Source organism: Carassius gibelio, chromosome A1, assembly GCF_023724105.1.
Source record: "Carassius gibelio isolate Cgi1373 ecotype wild population from Czech Republic chromosome A1, carGib1.2-hapl.c, whole genome shotgun sequence".
NCBI lineage: Eukaryota > Metazoa > Chordata > Actinopteri > Cypriniformes > Cyprinidae > Carassius > Carassius gibelio.
In genome coordinates, this window is record NC_068371.1 from 13,900,630 (window position 1) to 13,924,334 (window position 23,705).

Consider the following 23,705-nt stretch of genomic DNA (forward strand, 5'->3'; position numbering starts at 1 on the left):
ATAAACCTGAATGGAAGAACCTGTACAATGAGTTCCTTCATTTTGAAGAGGTGTCTGCGCCCATCGTGTGAGTCAAAGCCATGCTGGGGCAGAATGTGGTACATAATGGAACAGATAATGAATCAGGCTTTTAGAAGTACTCATGATTTATCTCATGAGGTTCACGGACGCTACAGATGTCAAGACAGCTTGATAATGCAATGTTAGAAACTATCAGCTGCTAAGAGCTAAGTGCTTGTTATACCCAATGTTTTTGGCTGCTGCACCTACTTGATTCACATACTGTAGCTGTTGATTATGTAACCACATGTCAATATCTGTTGAAATAAACAATGTTTTCTCGCCCAATGTATGTTGCACATAAAAAGTGGAGAGCACTTTCCTACTTTTGGATGGACGAAAAAGTCTACTAACTGTGTTTATTTTGTTAACGAAAACTACATCACACCACCCTAAATCATCACTGACTTCATAAACTTTACACTGGACTTTGGATTATGTGCCTCTCCTATTTCCCTCCAGACTACAGACCTTGATTTCCAACTGAAATGGTAAATTTGCTTTCATCTGAAAAGAGGACTGTGGTCCACAGTCACGATCGTTAGCTGGAGTGCCCATGAACTTCAGTAGAGGGCACTCCACTCAGGACCATTCCACCCATCAACCACCAGATGTCACCATATCACTTGGACACTAGCACCTCTCATATGGTTGCACTACACCTACACCTCCATCAGTCACTATATCACTATCACCTTGCCACACCTGCACCTCATTCATCAGCTAATCTCCTTGCCACACCTGCACCTAATTTACATACACATATAAGCAGCACTCACACACAGACACTTTGCGAAGTCTTGTTTAGCCTGTCTGACATTTCTGAGCATTTTTTCCTTGTGTTTGTTCTTCCCATGTCTGATCTTGGATTGTTTAACCAACTCTGATTCTCTGTTAACTGCCCTAATCTCTGTTTGTTACCGTCTTCGATTCTGGTTATCCCTGACATACCTGACGCCGTTCCTGAATTCTGCCTGTTTGACCATTCTTAAATAAAACACTGCATTTGGATCTGAACGACTCTGAGACTCCTCGTTACAACCGCTGAGCAACTGTCAAGTTATTTTTCTCCTTACCCCAGGTGAAATGCTTCTGACATTTTTTTCCTGGTTCAGGTGTGGCTTGGTTCTAGGAATGTGACAGCGGTAGCCCTTTTCGTGAAGACGTCTGAGCGTGGTGACTCTTGATGCGCCACTCCTTGTGAGTTTTTGAATAGGCTATTCCTGACAATATTCCCAAGGCTGTAGTCATCCCTGTTGCTTGTGTACCTTTTCCTACCACGCGTTTTCCTTCCAGTCAACTTTCTATTAATATATTTTGATACAGCACTCTGTGTACAACCAGCTCTTTCAGCAATGACCTTCTGTGGGTAACCCTCACAATTATATCCTAGAAACCACATAGCAACCATTACAAAATGCTAAACCACCCCTCATGGCACTTTAGCAACTACCTAGCAACCACCCTGAATAAATTTATACCGTGTAGAATAGTTTAGCAACCACTTAAAAACTCTTAGTACCAAATAGCTCAAATGTGGATCAGCGGGATATATTGGCCTGGGTTTTATACATACAGCAAATACAGCTTGAGATTGCCTTCTGTGCTTGGATTCCCTGCGAGCCTAAAGCAAATATAGACATTTTAAGTTACATTATTATAGAAGACCATGTATTATGATTATTTTCTAATGAATAATATTATTATCTTAATATTAATATTATTATCTCTCGTTTTCTTGTGATCACAACTTACCTTTCTTTTTATTTCAATTTTCTTTTTTCTCATTTTCATTATTTAATTTTCTCATGATCTTGACAAAGAACAATGTTCACTCATTATCAAGATTTAATTTTCTCTCGATCTCATTAAAATCACTTAAAGGGGTCGTATGATGCAATTTCAAGTTTTCCTTCTCTTTGGAGTGTTACAAGTTGTTTGTGAATAGGGGTTTGCTCCGAACTTGCTTGGAATGAATTATTTAGAAATCATTTGCAAATGACTCTATATTAAATGTATATTCTGAGACAATTACAATGTTTTCTGACCTAAGATACATTTAAACCTGTTTTAGGGGACTCCAACGAAATAGGACATTTTAAAATACCATATGACCTGCTCTTTAACTTAAGATTTGATATGTTAAATTATGATTTTTTTTTTCTTCAGAAATTCATATTACAGAAGCAATCTTAACTTTTCTTATCCTATCTTACAAAATTATATTGTATATCTAGGAGATCTTAAAGTTAAATCCCAGAGCATCATTTAATTGCTAAAGGGAGCTCTGCTCAGAAGATTGCAATACATTTAAATGTCAACTTTGTCTTAGAAGTTTCTCAAAAAAATCCATAAAATATGCCAATAAAGTGCATTCCTCGAACATTTTAATTCCAAGAAATATTAAATGTGATTACATGAAAATAAAATAAAATAAAATAATGTATTGTTTCTTGCTTTAAGGGGTTAAAGGAAATGTCTGCAAATGTTTTTTTTTTTTTTTTGAAATTCTATAACTTTTACAGTAAACTGCAAAAAAGTGATAATAAAAACTTTTAAATCCTTGAAAACTATTAGACATTAATCTGTTTGAAAATAATAATAGTATAACATTATTATATTTCACAATATCATTGTTTTAATGTATTTTTTGATTGAATAAATACAGTGAATATAATACATTATTTATATATATAAACATTATTATTTATTTTTATATGACTGACAACATTATTAATGGTAGTATGTTTATTTGTTTATTATATTCATAATACATTCTTTTTATTACATTATATGAATTTAGAGTTACTTTCCCTATTTTTAAAATTGATTTTTCATATTTTTCATTTATTTATTTAAAAAATAAATATATTACAGACAAAGAATCAAATACTACTAATATATAAATATTTTATAATTTAAATAATATAGCAGTATGGTAAGGTGAATATCCTTATTTGTCAAAAATAATGTTACAATATATGTTCTTGGCTGGTTTCATGACACTATCCTGTATGTCAAAAAAGGCTTCAGTTTCAGAGAATATCTGACACAAGCTCAGTGAAACACTACCTGTGGAAATGGTCTGATACTGACACTTATGCTGCACATTTTAACAAGAACATCTCTATTACAGTGCTTTATGTAAAGATCCTTTCTGCAGCTCGATATGAAACAATGCCTGTGCTGCGCACAACCACGTCTCTCTCTCTCTCTCTCTCTCTCTCTCTCTCCCTCTGTCTATGAATCGACTGGCTCAATTCCATCTCTTTGACTTAAGCAAGACTGGGGGACTTAACCTCTCTCCCTTGGAGCCCATCCAGACCGGCTCTAATACCACAGGGCTGCACAGAAATCTCCAGGTTTGGCCCCTCTGGCTTCCATATATTTATCATGTGTTCGACCCCCAACCATTTATCATTCCAAACTAATCCATCTTAACCTCCTCTTCATTTAAACATTATGTGTCAACATGTTCGGCTGACCTTGACCAGCCTCTCACAACACCTCTGCTGCCAATTTGGAATAAGCCAATGAAAATAGCTTTGAGCAAAACTCACAGGCATTGGGTGGTAAGCAGGAGGGGCTTTAAGAACAGCTTTATCCATTCAAGACCTTACTTACAGTAAGTGACATATGATGGACAGCAAAAGCCGATGGCTGGGTTGAGAAAATCCAGCTAAAACCAGCTTAAAGCCTATATGAAATCAAAATGGACTTGAAAATAGACATTCCTGCTCTTATTGACAGCAAATTAGTTATTCCAAAGGGAAATATATTTGGTTGACATCAACTATTCAGAAAATACTAATACTAATATATAGTAAAATCAAGACTTCTATAATTTCACATAATCTTTTGCTGTTTTGATAAATATATAGATCATCTGATTTAGAGATAAAGAAATGAGGTTTGTACCACACAGCAAAAAATTACTTATTTTCCAGTGAAAAATGTCAACAACAAAAAAAAAGACTTAGTCCTCATATTTTTAATTAAAAAACAACCGTTAGATAAGATATCTTTGCAGGATTATTGATTGATTGATGTGGCTTCTTGACTAAGTTTATTTAGTTTTAATGATTTTAAGACATTTTAACTAGCAAAATTCTCGATATTCTTATAAACAGTTGGATTGATTGATTGATTGGTTGGTTGGTTGCATTATATATTATACGTTAGTGTAATTTTGTTCATTGTTTTTGAGAATGATGGCATGTCACACAATCTGTCCTTAGCATCTGCCTTATTTTATTAGCTGAAATGTCAGAAAAGATTGGACACACAATCTTTGACTTCAACAAATACAAATATGGTGTTTTCTGTGCAATCGTTATCTATGAATCTGATTAGATCTGCAGCTCACTTCTGTGTCACAATCCACCACTTGAGAGAAACACTCTGTACTGAAATATTCCCTATATTCAGTTCTCTCATGAAACAACAGATTCCTCTCTCTATGAACTCAGTTTTGACTGTAATGTCTTAAAGTGTATCAACTGCAGGCAGCTCTCCTAATTGGTGCCAATAAACTGATACTTTTCTGAAGAAACGAACGGAGAAGAAAGTTTTTACCTTGAACAGCAGAAACGATCACTAAGCAGAGCGAAGAGCGGTGGATAATAATAAAGTTGTTTCCCTTGTCTATTTTTTTGCACAGCTTCATCCTTCTCATGAGGTTTAAGAAAAGTTTCATCAAGGAGAGACCTTGACTGGAATAAAAGCAGAGATTGGAAGTTTGTGAAGGAGTTGTGTTGGGGTCTGTGTGCTACACAAGGGAAAATATATACTTTTAAAACCTCTTCTGAGATACTTTTGTGAAGAGTTTTGACTGTTTCACAGGTATCTGGGAAACTCTGGAACTTTCTGACTGTGTTTAGAGAGCAAAAACACATATTAAAATAGGTTATTAAAAACAACTCTGAAGGAGGCTAATCTGAACAGATTTTGGGGTTGGCACCAAGTTTTAGACAATAACCTCCTAGAACTGCATTTTTTGTATTGTAACTATTTATATTAATTCCTAATGAATTAATTCCTATGTATAATAAAATGATTTCCCAAAGGATTAGCCATATTTCACTAAATTACATTCAATAAAGTTAAAATTATTTAGCCAACTTATGTAAATATATAAAACTTGTCTACAAATATTTTATAACTATATATTTAATGTATTTATCCAAGTTTACACATTAATATTGTGTTATATTTTTGATGTTTTAAAGTAGTCGATATTTATATTTATTGTGTGTGTGTGTGTGTGTGCATAGTTGTCCTAAAAAAAGAAGAGTTTTCATCTCTCCCAGCAGAACAGCTGCATGCCTGTATGAGACATGATCTCACATCAAACAGGCTTGAGTCTGTGGACTGAAATTAACTGCTATTGATCCGCGGTGCTGAAGCTCCAGACAGGACTGTTCCGATACACACAGGACGTGTGACTGGCCACTGATCCCAAATCAGCACATTGATCTGTTTAATGGAACTTCAGTCACCTCCTTACTCCACAGTCACCGCAGCGGCAGGAGGACGGGATAAAACGCCATATCTGCATTCAACTGGAGATGGTGAAATCTATAGAACGTAAAGTGCTGTATAATGAAGAGCATGGTTTTCATTTATTGGTCTCTTTTCAAAAATGAATATGACAATTTTAACATATAAGGCTAGAGAATGCAAACAAACACATAAACACAAACACACACACACACACACACACACACACACATATTTATATATGCCTCGCGATGGAGCCACACATGGCTGCTTCAGGGCTGACCTCACTGATTGGAGTGTTTTTGAAGCTGCTACTACCAATCTGGATGAACTCACAGAGACTGTAACATCCTATATTAGTATATTATGATATATGCATTCCTACCTGGACTTAACATTCAGCAATGATAAGCCATGGTTTACAGCAATTCTCAGACAACTTTGTCATGCCAAAGAGGATGCCTACAGAAATAGGGACAGAGTCTTGTACAATCTGGCCAGGAATACACTGAATAAAGAGATTAGAGTAGCTAAAAGGACCTATGCTAAAAAGTTGGAAGATCAGTTCACATCCAATGACTCAACTTCAGTGTGGAAAGGTCTGAGAGCTATCACAAACTACAAGTTACCACCCCCTGCAATGAAGCGATTCAACAACTTGCTAAGGACATGAATGAGTTTTATTGTAGATCTGAAACCCCTCATACCTGTTCTGACCATCTCTCTACACAACCGTTCCCATCTCCTCCTTTTAAAATCAGTGAGGATGATGTGCGCCAGTTCTTCAGGAAGATCAATAGAAGATGGTGTTACACCAGCCTGTATGAAAACCTGTGCTGACCAGCTGGCCCCCATCTTTTCCCTGATCTTCAACAGATCCCTGGAGTTGTGTGAAGTTCCTTCCTGCTTCAAACACTCCACCATCATCCCCGTTCCAAAGAAACCCAAGATAACAGGACTTAATGACTACAGACTTGTGGCTCTAACATCTGTCGTCATGAAGTCATTTGAAAAACTGGCTTATCTGGCTTATCTGACATCACTGGACCCTTACTGCACCCCCTGCAGTTTGCTTACCGAGCAAACAGGTCCATGGAAGATGCAGTAAACATGGGACTGCAATTCATTCTGCAGCATCTGGACAAAACAGGGACTTATGTGAGGATCCTGTTTGTGGACTTCTGTTAGGCTTTCAACACCATCATCCCAACAGCCCTCCAGATAAAACTGACCCAGCTCTCTGTTCCTAGCTCTATCTGTCAGTGTATCACCAGCTTTCTGACAGATAGGCATACGCTAGTGAGACTGAGGAAATTTATGTCAAACAGTTGCGCCACCAACACTGGTGCCCCTCAGGGATGTGTTCTCTCCCCACTGCTCTTCTCTCTGTACACCAACGACTGCACCTCTAAAGACCCCTCTGTCAAGCTCCTGAAATTTGCAATGACACTACAGTCATTGGTCCCATCCTGGATGGTGATGAGTCTGCTTGCATACAAGATTATAAGCAGCTGGCTGTCTGCTGCAGTCTTAACAACCTGGATCTGAAAATGTTCAACACAGTAGAGATGATAGTGGACTTCAGGAGAAACCCCCTACACTCCCCCCACTCACCTATCATAGACAGAACTGTGACTGCAGTGGAGTCATTTAGATTTCTGGGAACCACCATCTCTCAGGACATGAAGTGGGTCAATCACATTGACTCCATTGTGAAAAAGGCCCAACAAAGGTTGCACTTCCTTCGCCAGCTGAGGAAGTTTAACCTGACACAGGAGCTGCTGAAATCATTCTATTCAGCCATCATTTAGTCTGTCCTGTGTACTTCAATAACTGTCTGGTTTGGTTCCACTACAAAATCAGACATCAGAAGACTACAGAGAACAGTTCGGACTGCTGAAAGGATTATTGGTGCTCCCCTGCACACCCTTCAAGAACTGTTTACATCCAGAGTGAGGAAAAGGGCTCAGAAAATCACTCTGCATCCCACACATTCAAGTTATCCCCTTTTTGCCATCTGGCCGGCACTTCAGAGCTGCAAATACCTGGACAGCCAGGCACAAGAATGGTTTCTACCTCCAGGCAATCTACCTCATGAACAGTTAAACGTTATCCACTTATGCATTAAAAGTATGCAATATCCTTATATTTATTTGTTACCACCTCCATCCTAGTACACTCTTGCATCTCACTCTATTCTATACCATTATCATCTATAGCACAGCAGTTCATACTATTTTTATTTTTATTTTTTAAGCAATGTTTATTTATTTGGCCGTTTTTTTTTTTTTTTTTTGTCTGTGTGTTGTTGTCTTTGTGTAGTGGAAACTTGTGTCACTAAAAAAAAAATTCCTTGGAAATAAAGCTCTTTCTGATTCTGATTCTAATTCTGATCTCTCTCTCTCTCTCTCTCTCTCTCTCTCTCTCTCTCTCTCTCTCTCTCTCTCTTTCTCTCTCTGTCTCTTATATATAATAATACAAAATGTAAATACAAATAATTAAAACAGATAATAATAATAACATTTCTATAATATAATAAAATGAATAAATTTAAATATTTTCACCAATTATCTTGCAAATTAACTCAATTTCTAAACATTCAAGCTCATGGGATCATGGAAAATGTCAAAACCGTATTACAGAAACACAACTTACTTTTCTTAGTGATCTTTTTAGTAATCAAATTGATTTCAGTTGGTCTTGGTGAATTATTACATTACTGTGATATTCCAGGACCCAACAGGAAATAAATACGACATTAAATGTCAATAATAGAGAGCGAGAGGGGGGGGGGGGGGGGGGTTGTTAAAGGCTAAAAAGAGCTTTCATCACTGTAAATTAATTTTGCAATTATGGTGTTTAATTAGTCCTGCAGTGTAACGCCTCCACATAACAGAATGACATTTTCACCACTGAGTATAGAAGTACATTAAGGGAAAACTTTAATTTTAGTAAGATTTTCTTTAAACAAGCACATTTATAATTGCATTGTAATTACATACAGCTACTTTTATGACCACTATGTAGGGTAAACAGTGCTGCAACATAATCATGAAAATACACTTAAAAATGCACAGTTGTTGCAGTTCCTTTAATCATCTAAACACATTAACATAATACCCACTGTGTTCTACTGATATAGTAGGCCAATCTTGTAAGTACTTAAGTATTTGCAAATATATGTTTTCAAATGCATCCATTTGTAGACTGGGGAATCAAAGTTTTAATGCAAATATAAAATAATATCATGATTTATCTTGCAACTGTCACGATCAAGGGCTTGTTTTATTTTTATTTTTTTGTAGGGATTAAATGATTCACCTAACTTGCGATTTGAGCCACGATTTTGAGTTCACAATTTGATTCCATTCACAATATTTTTTTTTTTTTGTATTTTTTTACAAAATAAGACATAATACACATTACAAATTAAATGTGTCCTTTTATTATTGCTTGGACAAAATACTGTACATTTATTTTTGAAATTGAAATAAAATTGTATTGCTTCTATTGTCCTCATTTGTTAGTCGCCTTGGATGAAGGCATTTGCTAAATAACAAAATTTACATATTTTGTAAAACTAAATTACAAAAATAAATAGAAATTTTAAAACATGCCCCTAATCAAATAAATGAGTAACACAAATAAAATTAATTTCTCCGTAGAAACAAACTAAGGCTTTGTCTGTGATCTTTCCATTTTAAAATTAGATGCAACCACTGCGTTTTAATCATGATCCAAACAAAGATGCTGCATACATTCAACATGAATAGTTTTTAATCTAATTTACATTGTATAATATCAGAAATTTGAAGCAAAAACAGAATGGTTTGACTTCAGTTTTGTGAAACTATGCATAATATATATATATATATATATATATATATATATATATATATATATATATATATATATATATATATATTAGGGGTGTAACGGTTCACAAAATTAACGGTTCGGTTCGATACGATACACTGATGTCACGGTTCGGTTCGGTTTGGTTCGGTACATTTTAGATACAGCAAAATGTAAAAACATCTCAACTTTTCAGAATGCCGCAAGCGCACCGCGGGTCATGTGACAAGAACTAACCAATCAGCTTCATCCTTTCCCATAACAACGTTGAAAGCTCAGCCAAGATGAACAGCTGATCATAGTTGTATATGGATTGCAATTTTGAAATAAATTTAGTAGCAGAGCTACTGCAAGCGATTTTTAGAGCTGCAAATCCATTTATCCTTTGCTGAAATTTCGGCGTATCATGGAGAGAGCATGTCATTGTTGCTTAGCAAAGACAGACGCCTCATGAGCGCTTCTGCCCGAGCGTTTTTAGGCGCGATATGTGAACGGCCCCTAAGGCGCTCGCTCACTCAGCACGCGCTGAAGGCTCGTTGCAAAATGTCTAATGCATTTAACAGACCAGAAATAGAAGATCCTCCAATAACCAACAGGTCTGGTGTTTGGGTGCACTTTGGATTCCCTGTAAGCTATAATGGTGTACCGGTGTCTAAACGCTGGGGGGATAGTTTGTTGCGTGTATGTTTCTCCTTTTTTTCGTCTTTTCCCAGATACTGACACAATAAGGTGATGTCGGCGTAAATGAGTTGACATGTTTCTATCTGCGTTCTGAGCAGTTTTGAGATATTGAGCTTCAAAGATTTTGCACTACATATAAGCAAATGTATATGGGGAACAAGTTTCTTTCAAACATGAAAATAACAGGGACCCTAAATGTATTCTAAATATACAATATCAAAATCATCTCAAATTTGTAAATGGGGATTTTTGGAATGAGTCAAATGCAGATAGAACCTTCTAATTCTAAAAAAAACACTTTTCACTTAGAATTATAAGGTTCTATCTGCCAAAACATTATTTGAACATTAAATATAAACTTAATGTTGTAACAATGTCTCAACATGTGTTAGAAAGTAAAATTGTATCCTTTCTATGACATTTATTTTATATTTTTAGCACTTCCATGTATTTAGGACATTTCAAATTAAGCAAGGTCTGTCTAAATATTTTGTCGAATGCAGATGTAAATTTTTAGTAACAATTTGGTGGGTAATTAAACACATTATTGCAGAAGTTGTTACTTTAATCTTTCTTTTGTTTAGATAGAAAGAAACTACAGTAATTCATTTGAGCAGGACTTTATTCCTCCTAAAGTGGGCCAGGTAAAATGGCTTTCTCTCTAGACATCAGTATGGCTGAAATAACATGCTAATGTTTATTGTTGTAATTAAGACCCAATCAATTAAATTGTTGACTATTTGACCTTTAAGGCTTAATATTGACATTTTAAGACTTTAAAAACTGCAAAACAAAAAAACAAACAAAAAAAAACAGACATGTTTCAGCAAATTAATTCATAAAGTTTAATAATCATTGAAAAATGATTCACTGACTATATATAAATCACAAAACAAATGTCAGACTCATTTTTTAAAACACAGAACTATTATACTCTCTGTGACTCATTTTTTAAAACAAACTTATAATACTCTCTGTCTGAGACACTTCGCCCGTTTCTTCTTTTCTGAGTAGACCCCAGCTCTTTAATTTGTAAACTGGTAGGTGCAGTCACTGGCTCCCCACTGGTTTGTCTGTTAAGACCCTAGGCCCTGCTGCATCTACCTTGTCACCTGCCTGGAGAAAAAAAAAAATACATGTGGAAAAAATACATATTTAAACACAATATTTAAATGCATTATATATATTTTGCATGGCATACCACTGAGTAGCTACACAGTCTACAATCATTCTTAAATCGGTTTGATACTGAGGTAACTGCTTCAACGATCTTTCACATGTCCACATAACGATCATAATTTAGCTACTGTAAGTGCGATATTTTGAGTAGGATAGGTTCGTTAGTTTTTCGGTTATTTTTTTTTTATTATTATTGTTTTTTTTAATCTTAGTGCTTGCCTCTTAATATATGAAACTATAAAGCTAGCGCTGCTGGCTAGTGTGGTGTCTAACTATGAAAACAATCTTCTCAGCAAGACCTAAAAAAATATAAAGAGTGAACTTGCCTGGAATTCGAGCTGCGGTCCTTGACAAGATCGTCAATAAAATTGGAGATCTTTAGGTTTCTTAAAAACTTTGTTTCGTGCCATAATCCTCACACTGCGATCTAAAGCCGGTGACACGACATATAACGTTGATCCTGATTGGTCCTCTTCTGTGCATTCGAAGTGCTGATTGGCTCACGCAGTTAGAACCTTATAGAGCCAAGTTAGAGTTAGTCTTTGTAGATAGAACCTTTTTTTTTTTTTTTATAAAAAGTCCGAAAATGTACACAACTTCAAAAAAAAAAAAACATCACATAATGTAAATAAGTAGTCACAGAATAAGAATATGTGAATAACTCAATTTTGACAAAAATTTCAGATAGAACCTTATAATTCCAAGGGGACGAAACATATAACTATAAGTTGGTGTTTTTTTTCTTCTTCGGGAGTGTCAGGGGCGTTGCCTGTTACGTCATTTGGGTTATTGGGCTACCTTGTTGAACGCATATCATTATATTTCTCTCTTTTTTTTTTCAAATATAATTAATTAGTCCAACGAACCGTTCGGTACATAATGCGTACCGCGTACCGAACCGAAAGCCTCGTACCGAACGGTTCTATACGAATACGCGTATCGTTACACCCCTAATATATATACAGTCAGGTCCATAAATATTGGGACATCGACAGAATTCTAATCTTTTTGGCTCTATACACCACCACAATGGATTTGAAATGAAACGAACAAGATGTGGTTCAACTGCAGACTTTCAGCTATAATTTGCTATAATAAATCAGGTGAACGGTGTAGGAATTACAACAGTTTGTATATGTACATCCCACTTTTTAAGGGACCAAAAGTAATGGGACAGATTAACAATCATAAATCAAACTTTCATTTTTTAATACTTGGTTGCAAATCCTTTGCAGTCAATTACAGCCTGAAGTCTGGAGATCAATTAGACATCAGCGTACGCTGGGTTTCATCCCTGGTGATGCTCTGCCAGGCCTCTACTGCAACTGTCTTCAGTTCCTGCTTGTTCTTGGGGCATTTTCCCTTCAGTTTTGTCTTCAGCAAGTGAAATGCATGCTCAATCGGATTTAGGTCAGGTGATTGACTTGGCCATTGCAGAACATTCCACTTCTTTCCCTTAAAAATCTCTTTGGTTGCTTTCGCAGTATGCTTCGGGTCATTGTCCATCTGCACTGTGAAGCGCTGACCAATGATTTCTGAAGCATTTGGCTGAATATGAGCAGATAATATTGCCCGAAACACTTCAGAATTCATCCTAATGCTTTTGTCAGCAGCCACATCATCAATAAATACAAGAGAACCAGTTCCATTGGCGGCCATACATGCCCACGCCATGACACTACCACCACCATGCTTCACTGATGAGGTGATCATGAGCAGTTCCTTTCCTTCTCCATACTCTTCTCTTTCCATCACTCTGGTACAAGTTGATCTTTGTCTCATCTGTCCATAGGATGTTGTTCCAGAACTGTGAAGGCTTATTTAGATGTTGTTTGGCAAACTCTAATCTGGCCTTCCAGTTTTAGAGACTCACCAATGGTTTACATCTTGTGGTGAACCCTCTGTATTCACTCTGGTGAAGTCTTCTCTTGATGGTTGACTTTGACACACACATACACCTACCTCTTGGAGAGTGTTCTTGATCTGGCCAACTGTTGTGAAGGGTTTCTTCACCAGCGAAAGAATTCTTCGATCATCCACCACAGTTGTTTTCCATGGTCTTCCGGGTAGTTTGGTGTTTTGAAAGCAACCAAAGAGATTTTTAAGGGAAAGAAGTGGAATGTTATGCCATGGCCAAGTCAATCACCTGACCTAAATCCGATTGAGCATGCATTTCACTTGCTGAAGACAAAACTGAAGGGAAAATGCCCCAAGAACAAGCAGGAACTGAAGACAGTTGCAGTAGAGGCCTGGCAGAGCATCACCAGGGATGAAACCCAGCGTACGCTGATGTCTAATTGATCTCCAGACTAGTGCTGTCAATATTAGCGCGTTAACATATTCGATTAATTTAAAATATTTAACGCGTAAAAAAAAAATAACGCAATTAACGCGGTTGCAGTTTTTTTTTTTTTTATTTCCAGTTGTGGCCTATGTGTGTTCAACGTGCAAATAAATATGGATAAGACCAAGGAAGGACTTTTAGACGGAAAGTTTCAGTATAAAACTCTGCCGGATTACTCTTCAGTCTGCCACAAGAAACATTACTCTTCATTTAGTCTGCCACAAGAAACAGCAACATTAAAATCATGAACTCAAATGTCATTGTTTAAAAAAAAAAAAAAACAATGACTGTATCAGTGCGTAAATCAGACCTTTCTGTAACGCTAACGTTAATAAGCTTAAACGAAAATAACGAAATTGTGTAGCGGAGTATTTTTTGTACACAGTGCCGCGAACTGTCAATCACTCCTGTACGCGTGCATCACTGTCCTCCTCGCAGCTGCAGCAACTTGCGCTCTCTCTCTTCATCAAGCTTTAAAACAAAAAGGGGACAAAAAGATCATATTGTCTTTGTGCATAGGCTATAGATTAATTAGATAAATGAATATCTAAATTTGTGCCTTGCCGTCTACGGTATTTTTTTAGAACTTAGAAAAAAGATGCTGCAGCCAATGAACAGCCAGCGGGGGCTGCAGGACGACTCAACCTCCGCAGACAGTTTTTAATGTTTATCAGACAATAAATACTCAAGATTTTGCTTTAGTATAACTCACAACGAGTTTCACACACCTTCTCCGGCCACTTTGAGTTGTTGACACTTAACAGTGGGAAAGCGACACATGCGCTATTCACTTGTATAACTTAAGGGTGAATGGGTAATGTAGTTTCTGCTCTGGGTGGGATGAATTAGGAAGCTTGCATTGTGAAGGGCGCTCTGAAAATCGGCAGTGCAGGTAAAAGATTAAAACCTCTATTAAAACAGATGTCCAAATGAGCGTACCGGTACGCTACAAGCACGTTCTGGGCGCACGGAGAGGTGGCGGTACGCTCAAGAGCTATATCTGGAAGTGGCGGTACTGAGTACTGGTGCGTACTGGCCCACTTAAAGCACTGGCAATGACTATACTTTGGAATTTTTTTGCAGTCCACTTGGAATTCAACATGGAAATCATTTTTGTTTTTTATTGGCATTGATTGTTTTGAAATTCAAATGGTACTTACATGCCTGTGTTTTTATTTCTGTAATAAATATGGCTTTCAAGCCAACAGTTAATTTGGAGGATATTGATGGTTTATTGCAGGTATGTTGTTTACATGAGAAAATCTGTGTTACAAGTTAAACAAAAATTCCAATAAACAATCATATTTTGAATTTAAATAGTTTCTTTGTCTTGAGTTTACATTAATTATTTACATTTTACATTTACATATCCAAAAAGTTTCAGTCTTTTAATTGCGATTAATTGCGATTAATCGCGATTAATCTTAAAAAATTGTGCGATTAATTAGTTATTTTTTTTTAATCGATTGACAGCACTACTCCAGACTTCAGGCTGTAATTGACTGCAAAGGATTTGCAACCAAGTATTAAAAAATGAAAGTTTGATTTATGATTGTTAATCTGTCCCATTACTTTTGGTCCCTTAAAAAGTGGGATGTACATATACAAACTGTTGTAATTCCTACACCGTTCACCTGATTTGGATGTAAATACCCTCAAATTAAAGCTGAAAGTCTGCAGTTGAAGCACATCTTGTTCGTTTCATTTCAAATCCATTGTGGTGGTGTATAGAGCCAAAAAGATTAGAATTGTGTCGATGTCCCAATATTTATGGACCTGACTGTATATATATATGCATGAAAGTGAAACAGCAGACATGCTGAACAAGATGCAGATTCAGTCTCTGCCAGCAGGTGGCGCTTAAAGTGTTTCCTTGGTTTCCGCTGTAAACAAAGCAGCACTGCGCTTGTGACCTTAAATATGCATTATACAGAGGCAAGAGGAAAATAAAAAATATGATCAAAAGACAGTAAGTTCCCTTCAGATGTAGAACATTCATATAAACTCCTACCTCTCATTGAATAATGGTTTGTTTAGCATGTTAAATCGTCACATATTTAATTTTCAACCAGCTCACAGTGAAACCTTAAATCCCTAGGCTTGCGATTAATAATTACATCCATAGGTTTTTTGTTCTCCTGTTTAGTTTAGTTCCTTTTACTTAGTTTCTGTCCCCCGTTGATTTCATTAGTTTGTTCAAATGTGTCTTGTTAATTATCCTCATTTGGTCCATGTATTTAAGTTACTCCATTTCTGTTAATTGTTGTTGGTTCTTGACAGTCTATACCTTGTGTGTCACTACCTGTTCTGTCTGAATTACTTTCCTGTGGATTATTAAAGCCTGTTTATTTGTTGACTCTCCTCTTTGTGTCCGTGCCCTTGCTATAACAAAGTTGTGTGACAGAAGACCTGACCACCAAAAGTGTAAACGGTGTGTTGCCCACATTTTTTTTTTTTTTCATTTTTTACTTTATTATTATTATTTTTTTAGAATTATTTTCTGACATACAAGTCATCTTCGTAACTTCGTAACTTCGTAACTGTCCAGTTAGAGCAATGAAGCAGTTTATGAACTGTCTGTCTGCCCTGAATTGTTTGTCTGTACCCTCATGACCATGGAGGTCTGTAATGTAATTTGATTTGAATTGTTTAAAACAATTGAAATACTATCTGGCCAGTGTAAAAGAATGAGATCAACTCTATTCTAAATATATCTGAGAACAACTTTTAAACCATTTTGTTTTTATGGATATTTTTATATATTTATTATAAAACATAATGATACTGGATAATTTTTAGCAATAAAAATTAATGTGTATGCCATAAATGGCATTATAGTCCCCATCTCATATTTCCTGTCTCGGTGTTAAACATGGTGTCATGTGCATGTGAATATGTATGGAAAATATATGCAGGTGCAGTTATGGAGAGTTTTATAAAAGAGACCCCCGGAGCTTAAAAACATGTCCTTGTTTCCGAACAGACTGATCAAAACCTCTTCATCCAGAAATTGTATAGAGGCCTAATCAGATAAGGACTCAGTTTTGAGAAATCTCCTTCTATTTTGGTTTGCTATATGCATCAGATGGTCAGCGCTCAGTCTGTAGGTGAGCCGTCTGATGCTGAGACCAGAATAGACATCAGTCCAGTTTATTAATGCAAAAACTGTCTGGCTCAACAAATGTTAGAAGCTGGTCATGCTTTGATCTGTTATATTACAGTATTCATCTTAATGTGCCTGCGGCCTGGATGATTTATATCTTTCTCTCAGGATCAGGAGAGAATTTAAGTGCACAGCTAAAAATATAAATAAATATTAAAATTACATGAGCAATGCAGAGACAGTGCATCAATAAAGCAATATTACCTGGATATTATTTGCAGAATATATACACAGTATAATTGTTATGCAGCAAAAGGTCAAAGGTTAAATCAAAGGTTTTGTTTTCAGGTGAGATGAGTTCAGCATAAATGCATCTTGTTGATTGCAAATGCTGAGGACTATCAAAAACCAGCTCATTGTAAAGCCTTTAGATGCAAATCAATGAACCTGCAAACAAAACACCAGAAAACTGCTTTAAGATTTTTTTTCTTAAGAGTTAATGTCAAACAGGTAAACCAAAAAATATGCTAGTGCAGTACAAAGGATATTTTTTTGTGTGAAATTTGTTTCACGACTTAAACTTCAAGTATGAAAAAATACAACTCGAGAACGTTTTTGTCACAGTCGACCAGTTGAGCTGCCTCTGCACTACATCTCCAAGCATTCCTCTTGCCACTTACTTGCACTCCCTTTTCAATCACTTACATCTGGAATCTATCAGTGGATCCTCCTCACCTGTCGCTGTCATTCAAGCTCTCCACAAGAACACGCTCACTCCACACGCTCAGTGACTACGTTTACATGCAGCCAATAACCCATTAAAAACCGGAATATTAAGAATAACCCGGTCACGCACGGCCATGTAAACACTGGCAAAAACCCGGATATGCTCATATCCCGATTTTTAAAAACCGGGATATTATACCTGGGGTACCCCTTTTCTAACCCGAATATCTGGTCTTGTAAACGCGTTTGGCATATCCCCATCAAAATGTGTGTTCTGCGCATGTTCTATTCGCAAGTAATCTTGGTCTTTTGAGTAGAGACGGCGCATAAAAAAACCTGCGTGCAGTATAGCGGAAGTAAACAAGTCGAGGTTAACATGGCGAGACGCAGCACAGCACCACACTTTTGGAGCGAGGAGGAGACCAATTTTGTTGTTGTTGTTGTCTATGGATACAGGAAGAAGAATAGGAAATTACGCATATTGCGTCTTAATGTTGTTTGTACGTCCAGACGCTAACCATGCGTCGCCGTTTACATCGGGATATTGGCGACTGATTACACATTCCATGTATACAGGAGTAACTCTCTCTGCTCACGCATGTAAATGGGTTATCCCGAATGTTTCAGAAACCCGAATAGTGACCTTAACCCGACCATAACCCGAATTTTAACAGCTTGTAAACGTAGTCAATGTCTGGTCTCACGTGGCTTTTGCAAGATTTACCTCTCGGGTTACTTCAAAGTACTCCAGTGATCGGCTCCTGGTTCCCCAGTGCTCAACTGGTCCTCTGCTCAGGGGTAGCATCCTGAAAGAAAGGAAAGGACGCATTACCTCACTTAGTTAAGTTCCCTATATATTTCAGTTACCTGAGTGCTTGCCTGAACGTCAATGTCTTGTCTACATCTCCATCTTCAATAAACCTGCTGTTATATTGACCTACCCTTGTGTGTCATTGTGTTTGCTGATAGAAAAGCAGGGCCCCTATTCACAAAACATCTCAAGGCTAAAAGTAGCTCCTAAATTGCTGATTTAGGAGAAAATCTTAAAAATAGTGGGTGTGTCAGTCCTAAATTTAGGACTCCTAAATCTTTGCTTTAATAGTATATCACAAAGCGTTTTAGTTCTAAAATTAGCTCCTAAGTCTGTGAAACGTCACTAAAACCAAATCTGAACCATCCTAAAACGGCTGTTTCCAGCAATCTACCTCAGAATATAAACATTTTAGAAGCATTTTCAAATTGGTTTTGTTTGGAGGTTATCCCAACTCCCAATGTTTGATTAATATATGTTCTTGTGTCCAGTTTGTTTTTCTTTTATGTCTGCATGTCTTACTATCAGCTATGATTTTTTTTTTTTTTTTTTTTTGCCAATTAAAAGGCTGTTTACTTGCATATTACCAAAAATTGTATTAGTTGCTTAGCAGAAAATAAATAAATAAATAAACACATGAAGTGGCAAAATCACTGTCCTTAACCTACAAGTCTTTAACGACTGGTCTATGGTAATCTAGTACATTGGGCAGGACATCCACGGTCACCTAACATTCATCAACCTCAAATATGGCTTATTATCTTATATCTGTATATAGTAACTTTACACGGCAGTGCAATCTAATGTTAGCCTAGAAAAAAAAGTGTGCATGTCTGGAAGCAGAACAGTAGCGTGCTTGGGCTACTGCAGGACCGATGGAGGCGCCGCTGTGATCAATCTTCAAATACTTTTATTTGTATGACCAAAAATGACAATATTAATAGATATTTTATATCTGTAAAGACTCAGAATAGCAATAAAATGATGTGCTTTTGTAAAATAAAGCAAAAATAATGCGCTTTCTGGCGTCTTAGACTCTGTGAACACTCTGTGTCACTTCGAAACTCTGTGGATACTTGCCTTATTACACACATGGAAAAATATATCTATAGAGAGGGAAACTTTTAAATTAACCAATTCAAACAGAAAACAAATATTCTCACATTATGCAATCCATATGAAACATCCATACAGGTGCTGCAGAGATGAGTCACTGTCGCTTCAGTGTTTCTTGAGACTTCATCTCTTAAAGCAATAAATTACGACATTAAAATAAATTCAAATTTTAACGCAGTGTACTTGCTATTTTTCCCTAACACATTCATAATTATTATATTTGCCGGTGTGGCATGTATTTTTTGCGTGCGCTTGAGGGCTTTTTAGGTTAAGCAGGCAATCATTGTTTCATTATTATGATTTATATGGTTTATTAATAATAGTGTGACTTTATAGTCGACTAATGCTTAAAAGGACGACTTCTAGTCGACCAGAAAAATCTTCAGTTGAGGGCAGCCCCAATGCATATTGACTAATTGTTTATGAGAAGAATACATATAAGAGGCTGACAATTAGCTGAATATATAGCCTACTTGTTTAATTGGTGACACTAAGCCTGCCTTTTTAAAATCTTTATTTGAATGTGGCAACATAATATTGCACTCTACGATATTTCTATTAATAAATCTCTGACAGAGACTATCAGCCAATCACCTTGTATAGTTAGTATGCTGACATCATCCATGGCAACAATGTCAATCCCGCCCTTACTCTTAGCTTAAGACTTCTGTCTATTCCTTTGTAAAAGTTTGTCTCAGCAGCTTTGTGAATACTGTAAGAAAGAAAAAAAACTTAGCTAAAAACTTTTACTGCTATTAAGGAGAACTCTTAGTGGTAAGATAAAATGTTTTGTGAATACGGGCCCAGAACTTTAACTTACAGCACAGCAGGATGAACTCCATTTTGTATGATCCGGCTGAACTACTCTACTCCCTTTAAGATGGTCACTCTATTGAGGAGTATGTTGAGGGATTTATTGGACTCACTTAGTGCCCTGGGCCAGTATTTTTAAAGATTCAAAGAATACTCTTTGAGAGCTCCTAATTTAGCTTAAAACTTTCTACATAGGAGTCTTGGTTTAAGAGCAATTCAGGACCAATCTGAGAGCAACTCTGAGAAAAGAAAAGGCAAAAACTTTAATCTAAGTGAGGAGGCGGGGCTAACCCCGTTGCTACGTATGACAGAGTCTTTGGAAAACTGTGATTGGCTGGTTGTCCAAGAAAACAAAAAAGTGCTTTAGGCTTTATTATAAGTCTTCACTTTGAAATTCCAGGTATAATTTTTTCCTGTTTTACTGTACTCACACACACATTTTATAAAGCCTATACTTACTTTTTTTTTTTCTTTTTTCTTTTTTTACCATGCTGCTTACGTTCAAGTTAAGGTATGTGATAGGTGTGAACGTGGCCATAGTTAATGTAGTGATTTATTTCATTCTTGTCACTATTGCATATTTAAACTGTGTCTGAGATGTTAACTTGTCTCTAATAATATTGTTCACAGACATGTTCACTGCAAGTTCTAATGTGTAGTATCTTATTAACTCACTGTCATGCATTGTGAGCAAATATGCATTTCTTCTCCTTCATGTTTGATTTTCTCCACTGCTGAAGAAACTCTTAAGCCTCTTCAAAGTCCTCATCAGTACTACTAACAATTTTGGACCTTAAGAGCTCTTTTAATGATGTTTTTATTAACAAAATTCGGGAGGAGCGCGTCAGATACTTAGCCTAATCGACACAGGTGGACCATAATCAACTAATCAACGGTTTATCAGCATCCCTCCTCCACCCCATCTCCTCACTTTGAGTTCACTTTATAAATAGACGGGGAAGGTGGGGTACTCTAGGTTCGGGCCATTCCCGAGCTCGGAGCCCTTCCCCGGACAGCACGCCAAATATGCATACCATACCTAATCTAATTATATGTAAGCGTGAACTAGTGAAAGGGTTAAGATGCTTTCTGTATTTTTCTTTTCTTAACTAGGATCTTTTCTTTAATTCTAAGAGGAAACACCCACATTTACAAGAATTTTCATAGAATTTTGTTACTAGGAGCAACTCTTAGCACTAAGATTTTTCATGAATATGTGCTCAGGAGTGATAATGTATTAAAGACCCTTTTCTGGATCAGATTTGACGACAATCTCGTGGTTCAGCTACATGTACCAGATATCTCTCTTGCTCAGTACATTGACTGTGTGATGCTGCTATGTGGTTCCTTCCCTAAAGTGGGTGAGGTGGATGAAACCCCATCACCACTATGTCACTAGCTACCCCATTCATGTCGCTCCTGCCTCATAATTTTATCCAGACTCCTTAGCAAAAAGGACCGTCATACCTGAGGACCTGGCTATGATGGCCACCCCTTTAGAGGCTCGGTCTGCCACAGCTACTATGCCTGAACCCATGATAAAGATTTAGCCCACACTAAGAAACACTTGTCTAATGTCCTGGGTGGCGGATCCACCGTTGAGGTCAGTGCAAGCAGCAGGCATCCCGACAACTTCAATCCTCAAATACAACCCTAGTAAATTTCCTGCTCTGAATTAGGGAGAACCTGCTCTGAATCAATGGGAGAATGCCATTCTCCGACTCTAGTGTTGGCCCAAGCGCCAGAGCTCGCTCCGGTGTTGGCCCCTCGTAAGCACTTCCCAGAATCCCCAGTCAAGCACAGGGATGGATTCAGTTTCAGAATTTTACCCAGATAAGACCGTTGTTCCCAAATTTAACCCATACAGGACCCCTGTTCCCAAGTAAGGCCTAAAGAGGGCTTTAGATTCCAAGTGTGGCTCAGAGAGGGTATCAGCCACTGACCAGAGTCCTGGGCAAGCTTCAGCCCACAAGTGCAGTCTAGTACCTGCTCTCGCCTCAGAGCTCTACCAGGAACCATCTCTAGCCCAAGATTCTGCTCCAAAATGCCCTCCAGTGTCCGCTCCACCAGAGCACACTCCAGTTTTTTCGACTCCTCTACCAGAATGCAGCCTATATCTAGGGTTCGGCACTGTGTTAAACAAGGAGCACTATCCCATTCCTATATCAGGTACCATGTCTATCCCAGTCCAGGAATCCATCCCAAGGAATATTGTCCCTCAACCAGTTTCAGAGAGTGTGAGGTCCAACTCAGATCTGGAGAAGGAAGGCCCTTTTTTTCTTTCTTTTTTTTCACAAATCTGAGTTTATACTCCATAATTCTGACTTTTTGACAGAAAACTGTGAACTGTGAGAGATAAAATCTCAAGATTCTGACATTCTGAGTTTCCATTTCAAAATTTTAGGTGCACATCTCACAACTCCCGCCTGGTGTCATAAAAATACGTACCTCTGTGCACTTTTTGTGCAACACCGATTTTCTGTACCCTACTGTTTCGCTGCAGTTTCAAAGAGAAATGTCCACTGAGTGGCGATAAAATACTGATTCATTTCGTGAACCTTGGTATGTTTTTATTATGTTGATTGCACCGGTTCAGAATTATAATATCCTGGGACTGTCGCTAAAAGTTAATGGTCTATCATGTTGGATATATGCCTTACACCAATCCCAACCCTAAACCTACCCGATAGTCTTAACAAATGCAAAACTGATATAAAAATGCATTTGTTTATGCAACTGTGCCATTCCAACTTTCTTGCAATGCAAATTTGGACTGCTTTTTCAAACACTAGTTACACGAGCTCCTCGCCTCTCATGTGCGACTCCTTACTCCGTGAGCTACCCAACAAACCTACCGCCTATGAAAACCCATAGATATGAAGCTGGATATGTTCATTGCTAACATTCAAAGCATTTGAATAATGTATCTCTTAAATTGTGACTGCAGTTGTACCTGATCAAATGCGCATCCTTATTCTTTAGCTTGGGTTAAACTAATTAATTTTACTTTGTGGGAACAGCAGCTTTGCTAATGGTGTATTTATTTGTTTCTCTGTTTTGAGAAACAGATGTGTAACTAGGATTTACACAAGCTCCAGTCTGGATCCGGAACACCTGAGAAGAGATGATGCTGACCCCTCAGAGAACCTCAGATGATGCTAACCCTGAACAACAGAACTAAGAAATATTGCTACAAGTGTGACTGCATCATAACTTTTTCACTACAAAGTTTTGAAAATTAATTGAAAACATTTGACATGAGATTGTGAGACATCCTGACCTAGGCCCTCTCCTTGACCAGTGTTTGACACAAACAGTGTCTCTCTCCTTTGTCAATATCTTTCATATAGTAGATAAACATATTACATATCAGAATAAGATTGGGTTCACACTCAAAGTTTGTATGTATTGATTTTTTTTTTTTTTTTTTTTTTTTTTTTTTTATTAATAACCTCAAGGACTTCAATAACATAAAGGTAAATAAGAGACCATGTTTTATAACCAACTAATCCAAATGA

At 37.1% G+C, this 23,705-nt stretch overlaps 1 long non-coding RNA gene across 1 annotated transcript; it reads right to left on the reverse strand.

Moving 5' to 3' along the window:
* Positions 1-10,926: 10,926 nt before the first annotated feature.
* LOC128008709 (uncharacterized) lies at positions 10,927-11,737 on the reverse strand. The gene is made up of 2 exons (XR_008180491.1): positions 11,597-11,737; positions 10,927-11,207 (listed from the first exon to the last, which is right to left on the reverse strand). It is a non-coding gene; the product is annotated as an uncharacterized LOC128008709 (long non-coding RNA).
* Between the last annotated feature and the right edge of the window lie 11,968 nt (positions 11,738-23,705).